Source organism: Marmota marmota, unplaced genomic scaffold, assembly GCF_001458135.2.
Source record: "Marmota marmota marmota unplaced genomic scaffold, marMar, whole genome shotgun sequence".
Classification (NCBI taxonomy): Eukaryota; Metazoa; Chordata; class Mammalia; order Rodentia; family Sciuridae; genus Marmota; species Marmota marmota.
In genome coordinates, this window is record NW_026000000.1 from 7,429,091 (window position 1) to 7,437,351 (window position 8,261).

Genomic DNA, 8,261 nt, shown 5'->3' on the forward strand with positions numbered 1-8,261 from the left:
TGAGAGCTCTACTTCTACCACCTAACCACCTCTGAAAGACCCTAGTCCCTAATACCATTACCTTGGAGGTAGTATTTCTTCATGTGAATTTTGATAGAATGCAATTTTTCAGACCATAATAATGTCCTAACTAAAAATTTATTTCTAAAACTATATTGCAAACATTTTCTCCTAATTTTTTTTTTCTGGATAGTTTAAGTTTGAGGTCTATAAACATATATTGAGTTATTTTATATACGGTGTGAGATGAGAGGAGCAAGATTTTTTATTTCCTATATAATATTCAGGTGATCCTGTACCATTTGTTAAAAAGATTTTTATTCATTAAATTAACTTGGTACCTTTGTGTATTTATATGTAGTCAATTACCTAGCATCAAGAATGAGAAAATAGGTGGAAGGCTTATCCACTGACAGAGATAAAGAAGATCTAGTAAATGAAGAGTTATAGATTAGAAGTCTTAATGCTTTTAAGAATCAATTCTTCTCACATGGATCTACAGAGTCTACACAATCTGCATCTGAATTATATCAAGCCATTTCATAGAAATTGACATGTTGTTGTTTACAATGTAAAAATTTAGACAACTAAAACAACTTTGAAAAAGAAGAGCACAGAAAACTTACACTGCCTTATATCAAGATTTATTTTAAAACTACAATGAAAGCCCGCTGAGGTTTTTGATTGGTATTATGTTGAATCTGTAGTCAATTTTAGGAGATATGATACCATCCAGTTTTTGAGTATGTTGTACATCTCCATTTATATATGTTTTGTAGGTTTCAGCACACAGGAAGAACACACACTAACTTAATTTATCTATAAAAATTTAAATTTTTTAGCCACCATAAATAGTATTCTTAAAATCTCAGTTTCTAATTGTTAGTATATTGAAATGCAATTGATTTTTATACATTGGGAATGTGCTTCATAGTTTTAATGACTTTTAAAAAACATATTCTCTTGGATTTACTACCCCCCCCCCCCGCCAAATTATATTATCTGCAAATAGAGTTTTGGGCCTTAAAAGAGGTAATTAAGTTAAAAATGAGGTCATTAGGATAGGCCCTAATCCAAAATGACTAGTATCCTTATAAGAAGAGGAGATTAGGACATAGACATGCACAGAACAAAGACCATGTGAAGGCATAGGGAGAAGATGCCACCACAAGCTAAGGAGAGAGGACTCAGAAGAAGGCAACCATGCCTACACCGGGATCTCAGATGTCTAGCCTTCAGACTGTGAGAAATATCTATTGCTTAAGCTGCTTGGTCTGTGGCATTCCAGTATGGCAGCCCAGGCAGACTATTTACAGTTTTCAGGAAATTTGTCCAACCCACTAATTAGCATAAAAGTGTTTCCTTATTATTCTGTCAATGTCTGTAGGCTTTATAGTAATATCTCATTTCTAATTTTGAAAATTTGTTTTCTTTCTAATACTTCTGACTAAAATTTTAAAAGTTTTTGGATTTTTTTGTTTGTTTTCAAAAATCCTCTTTTGAGGGCTGGGGTTGTGGCTTAGTGGCAGAGCGCTTGCCTAGCATGTGTGAGGCTGGGTTCAATTCTCAGCACTGCATATAAATAAATAAAATAAAGGTCCATTGACAATAAAAAAAATTTTTTTTTTAAATTCTCCTTTGGGTTTTATTGATTTTTCTCTATTTTTTTTCATTTTTCTATGCCACTGACTTCTGCTATTAGATTTTCCTGCTTATTTTAGGGTTCATTTGCCCTTACTTTGTGTCCCTTCTTATAAGAGTCATATCCCATCAATATCTGCCTTCTTTTGTTTGATCTTTAGTTCCTTTTGAGGAACCGGTCTTTTCATATTTTGTCCAGAATTTGTAAATGTTATTGGCAAGTAAATATAAGCTACTCTTATATTATTAAAAGCTGTTTCCTAAAACCACTGTTTCTGAAGGACAATATGGCCATATCTGTTACAAGTGAAAATTCCCCCATTTTTTTGATTTCTCTCCTAGAGCTTTTCTTTCTTTTTTTTTTTTTTAATATTTATTTTTTAGTTTTCAGCGGACACAACATCTTTGTTTGTATGTGGTGCTGAGGATCGAACCCAGGCCACACGCATGCCAGGCGAGTGCGCTACCGCTTGAGCCACATCCCCAGCCCGAGCTTTTCTTATATATGTGCACATAGAGGAGAATGCAAAGATTTTTCATCTCAGTATTTTTTATAGTAGTAAAATAATAGAAACCCTGAATGTTCTGCAGTGAGGGTTGGCAAACTTTTTCTGCAAATAGCCAAATAGTAATTTAGGATTTGTATACCATAGAATCTCTGTAGGAACAATTTCACTCTGCTGAGGTAAAGCAAGATTACCCATACAATACATAAAGGAATGTCATAGCTGTGTTTAATAATACTTTATTTGTGAACTCTAAATTTGAATTTCATATAATTTTCATGTGTCACAAGACATTCTCTCCCTCTCCCTCCCTCCTCCCCCCCACCCTCTGACACTTTCAACCAAATTCTTAGATTGCAGTTCATAGAAAAATAGGCATTGGGTCAGATTTGGCTTATGATTCACAGTTTGCCAACTCTCATATAGATAGTTAACTATGCTTGAGTTATTTTCTCTTAAATTCTAATTTCAAAATATAGATGTATAAGAAGTTGCAAATATAGTACGGCAATCCATTTACCCTTCACCTAGTTTCCTCTAGCAATTACATTTTACATCACTACAGAACAATATAAAAGCCTGATATTAATACAATGTGTACTAGTGCAATTTTTTAAATGTGTAGACTTGTTTAACTAACACTGCTAACAATGTTGGTTAACAGTGAACTATCCATTCCACAGAGATCTACCTCATGCTAGCTTTTAAACTTTCATCTGTATGGTTGAGTCATTTTGAGAAAGTCATATAAATGGAATCACTCAGTAAGTCACCTTTAGAGATTGGCTTTCTTTTTTTCTTCAGCAAAATGCATTTACCTTCAAGAAGTAAGTTCTTTGTGTTCAATAAAGCTAAAAGCTGTAAGTTGAATACTCTATATGGACATGATTTTTGGCTTTGAAATAGAGTTGCTGGTTTACTTGGGACTTCCAAGTTCTCTTGAGGATAAATTTCTATAAATTTTGTGTCTCTGACATCTTTAATTCTTTGAAAAAGGAAAGGACGTGGGGTCTGAAACATCCAGGATGTGGATGCTACTTCACTTTGCCTGTCTCCCTCCAGCTAACTGCTGGAACTGGGTTTTCTTTCTTTCTTTCTTTCTTTCTTTCTTTCTTTCTTTCTTTCTTTCTTTCTTTCTTTCTTTCTTTCTTTCTAAATATATATTCTTTTAAAAAATACATATATATTTTCATTATAGTTGGACACAATACCTTTATTTTATTTATTTATTTTTATGTGGTGCTGAGGATCAAACCCAGTGCCTCAGGCGTGCTAGACGAGTGCTCTATCACTGAGCCACAACTCCAGCCCGTGAACTGGATTTTCTTGTATTGACATGTTTAACCAAAGGTTCTGAGATGCTGGCTGAGGAGTCAGTGGAAATGGGGGTTCACTTGCAGAAATTACAGCACAGTCCTTCTTCCACCCGCTGTGAGCCCCAGGCAGCAAGCCAGTGTTCCCTGTTAGACACCACATGGGTGGCTCATTTGGGAAAGTACACCAAAGGGGACTGGATCCCCTGGAGTGAGACCAGCTGGGGGACCATATTTGCTACCTGGGGGGAAATCTTCAGCTCCTCAGAACACTGGAATGAAAGGAACTCTTTGCAGCAGGGAGGCAAAGATCTCTGCTGGGCAGAGCCAGGTCCACAGAGCTTCCTTTCCGCACCGTCCCTGTCCCTGCCTGTTGGGTCTCAGCTGAGCCCCTATCAGGGTTGGGCAGTGAGTATTTACTTTCTGGTGTGGTGGTCAAGGTAAAGATTTGGGAATTAAATGGATCTTTATTTGATCCGGTTAAAATAAAATTGTAAAATATTTCAAATGTATAGACAAGAGACTATGAGAACAGACATCTTTATATCCATCAACCACTTATCTTGAACAAATCCTGATGTCTATGCCCTATATGCTTTACAAGAGTTTTTTTTTTTAAGACAACAAAGCATAACAGTTATTATTGAAACTCATACTTTTTCATATTGAGTTATAGAAATTGTTTGTAAATTTTAGAATCTGATCCTTGGTGGTCATACATGTTAGAAATATCCCTTTTTTAAATTGTAGCTTATTTCTCCATTGTTTTTATCCTATTTTTTGTTGAATAAAAGTTTAAAATTTTTCTGGTAGTCCAATTTATCCTTTGCTGATTTGGAAGCAATAAATATTGATATTCGTTTTATTATACTTTTTTATGGGTTTGATTTTATTGTTATTTAGTATTTCTATCCTCCTCCTTAACAAAGGAATTTTGCAAAATTTAACTACGCATTTAAAAACTCCCATTTTAGTCATTTTCAAAAAAACTATAAGCATGATTAAACACAGAAATTGTTATTTTAATATGACCAGATTTATTATTAATTAAATTTAATTACCTGTTTATTCATCACCTTTGCCTAATATTGTATCTTAAATCCTCTAATTTCTCTCAGTTCATTTCACTTTAACTGAAATAGAATCTTGTAATTTTGTTTTCTGTCTTTTCTGATGCCTGACATCTGGGGTCTTGCTAACCTTGGAGGGACCAGTGTTAGCCCACTTCTGCAGAGAGTCAACAGATCTCCTGAGAGCAGGTCTTTCTCATGCAAACCAACTAAATCAAGGACTTGTACCTCCAACTACCTCTTCTAGTCCCTCAGGGCCCAGAACCAAACAAGACAATCTCTATACCCCATAATTATTCACAGCTTGCTAAAATTATTCAAACTAGTGATCCTAAACCTGCTTACACTACCTTTCTGCTTCCTCCCATGGAAACCATTTTAAAGGATCCTGCCCACATTCCCCCCTCACTCCCTCTGCTGGCCCTGTGCTTCCCACGTGGCTGCATGGCCTGCTCTGTCTCCTGTTTGTAAGGATATGTGAGAATAGCAAACATCTTCCTTCATGACAGTCATTTCCATGTCTGTGTCTTTATCATGCTTGATTAAAACAAATCCCAGGTACCCCTAACATAAGCCATTACTTTAGTGTGAGTCTGTAGGTGCTAAACCCTCTGAATCTTTTAGGTATTTAAAAAAAAAAAAAAAAAGTCTTTCATGCCACTCACAAATGATAGTTTATCTGTCATAAAATTCTAAATTGACAAGTTTTCATCTTCAGCCCTTTTGAATGTTATGCTCGGATTCGGGACCCCCAAAAGACCACCAGAGACCAAGATCGATGTAAGCAGCAAAGAGGTGTTTATTGCGAGCTAGCTCGGTCCTCCACACACACACACAGCAACTGGTGACTCTGAGAGGCCCCGAGCCCAGGGTTTGTAGCAGTTTTATACACTCTTTGGGGAAAGCAGGGACTTCACATACATCATAGCATCTCTTAGCAAATCATCACACACCGTGGGAAAATCATAAAACAACTCTAAAACATAATTAGCACATTCACTGGCGGGAACAAGTTGGGTAAGGGTGATTGGTCAGTACAAGGGGGGGATTTGTTTGAACTGATTGGTTTAAGCTACGAGTGGAGTACTTGCTGAAGTACATGATTTCCCAACATGTTATCAACCATAAACTACTGGGAGGGTCATCTAGCATCCCAGGTATTTTCCCTGTCTCATGCTGGTTGGTGGTTGCTAGGGGGTTGCTATGGGTCCTCATCTAGCCTGAGTCAGGGATACCTGGAGCAGCAGATCTCTCCTGTTATTTGTAGATAAACAACTCAGCAGGGTGGGTATGTGTCTAGGAGTGCTCTTTCCAAGGACAAGGGTCATGCCCCCTTCCTTGGACATGCTTTGCTCTGAGGTAGAGGCTGGTTTTTCATGAAGAAAAGACTCCATTCTCTTTGGCTCTCATTTTTGTGGATGGAGAGTCTCCTCTTACTCTTACTATTGCTCAATTAGCAGTTTGTTTTCCCTGTATGGTAGCATTTAACATTTTCTCTTTCTTTTCTTTGTCTCTCTCTCTTGCTTTTCCATTGCTGGGAATTGAACCCAGGGCCTCATGCATCTTAGGCAAATGCTGTACCACTGAGCTGTACCTCCAGCCCGTCATTTCCTTTTACCCTTGATGTTCTGCACTTTTGTTACAATTTCTCTAAGTTTAGATTTCTTTTCTTTCTTTTTTTTTTTATTCTGTTTTATGCTCATTATGCAGTCTGAGATTGTTTTACTCAATTTTGGAAATTTCTCTTCTATTATCTTTTTCCAAATTATCTATTATCTTTTTCAAATATATTTCCCCTATATATTGCCTCTGTTACCCCTATCAGATAGATGTTAGAAGATCTCAAAGTAGACTTCAGGTCTCATAACTATTTTTTCAAATATATCTTTTAATTTCTGTCTCTGTACTTGTGTCATGGGTGAATTTTCCGATACTATCTTCCAATTCAGTAATGTTTTTCTCAAATAGTTTCAATCTAGAATTTATCCTCTTTAGTGAATGTTAAAAATTTCTGGGCATATACTTTTTAAAGATTTCTAAATTGTTCAAAGCTATTTAATATTCCAGTAGGCATTATTCATTTCTGCCTGTTTCAAAATATTTCCTTTTATTTTGATGACTTTTATAAATCTCTTTGAGCAGCTTATAATAATTTTGAACTATTGTCAAGCTGCTTTAAAAACTTAATTTTCTCTGAAGTGAATTCACGTTCCAATTGTTGATTTTGTTGGCTATATGTTTTCTGTATTTGCATTCTTCTTTTGTTTTGGAATGTTGATTTTCTGGCTTCTTTTAAGTGGGATGTTTCATTTTGTTTTGTTCTCTTTTTTCTCCTGCTTTATCTAGTGGTTTTTCATTTTTGTGGTTGTCTTCACTAAGCCACATTAATCATCCAGGACTGAGTTCTCAACAGCAGTCCCCCCTCATCCTTGGGGTATGCATGGATGCTTGAAAACTTGAACAATATATTGTTTTCCCCCTATACATACATAACTGTTTTACAGTTTAATTTATAAATTTGGCAGAGAAAGAAATCAGCAACAATAATTTACAATAGATCTTAGCAATCTCAGTTTATAATTTTTCTCTTTTCTTGTCAAATCGAGAACTTTTACTTTTTTGCTTTAAGGAAGCACTTTACAGCTTTCTTTGACACATCTGAATTTCAAGAATCACTACTCTTGAATTGTGGGGCCATTATTTAATAAAATAATGGCTAGTTGAATATAAGCACTGTAGTGACCAACAAGTGGGTAGTGTACACCCATGGATATGCAGGACAAAGGGATGATTCACAGCCCTGGAGGGCAGGGGCCAGATAGAGCAGACAGTAAGAGATTTCATCATGCTTCTGAGGAAGGCACACAATTTAAAACTTATGAATTATTTATTTATGGAATTTTCCATTTGATACTGTCAGACAGTAGTTGACTGTGGATAATTGAAACTTCAGAAAGCAAAACTGTGGGTAAGGGAGAACTACTGTAAATTAAATTTTATCATAGCTATGTGTAGTACAGGAAAAACAGAGTATGTATCGGATATGGACTATCCCTGGTTTCAGGCATCTGCCAAGAGTTTTGAAATGTATCTCCCATGAATAAGAGGCAACTACTGTAATGCAGAATATAGATCTTGTCTTGCAGTGATGATGCTAAAGAGATCCTAGGCCCAGACATGAAGCCAGCAGGGAGCCTTGATTAATTTAGCTTCTTTGCCCAGTCTCCTATTTAGGTACAGAACCTCAAATAAACCCATCTTCCAGGCAGTGCATCAATTTTGTTTTAGCCATATTTCCTGAGAAGCAGATCTGCATTTTGACACCTGACTTTAAACAAAGATACAGATGCCAGTCCCTCACTTCATATGAAATATCTTATGTCCTGTTACCCTATTAGAAGCCAGACTCCCAGATTCCTTCCCTGCTATCTCCAGTGCTCTGATGCCTTGTGGCTTCTGTACCATCTATTACATTGACCTTATGCCTTGTTTCTGTTCTCAAAGATATTTATTTATTTTTTCAAACTGACTATGTCTTAGAGAGCTCCTTTTTCAAAATTTTATCTGTCACTGTGATGTATTTGGGGTAGAGTTATGTGCTAAAGTAAGATGATTTCTTGAAGGATGTCTTAGAGCTTTTTTCATTGCAAGCCATAGAAATGACCTCTGGAATTTGCATGTAGAAAGTCTGGGAAGTAGTTCATGAGGTGGAGGGATGTGACCAGAATAGA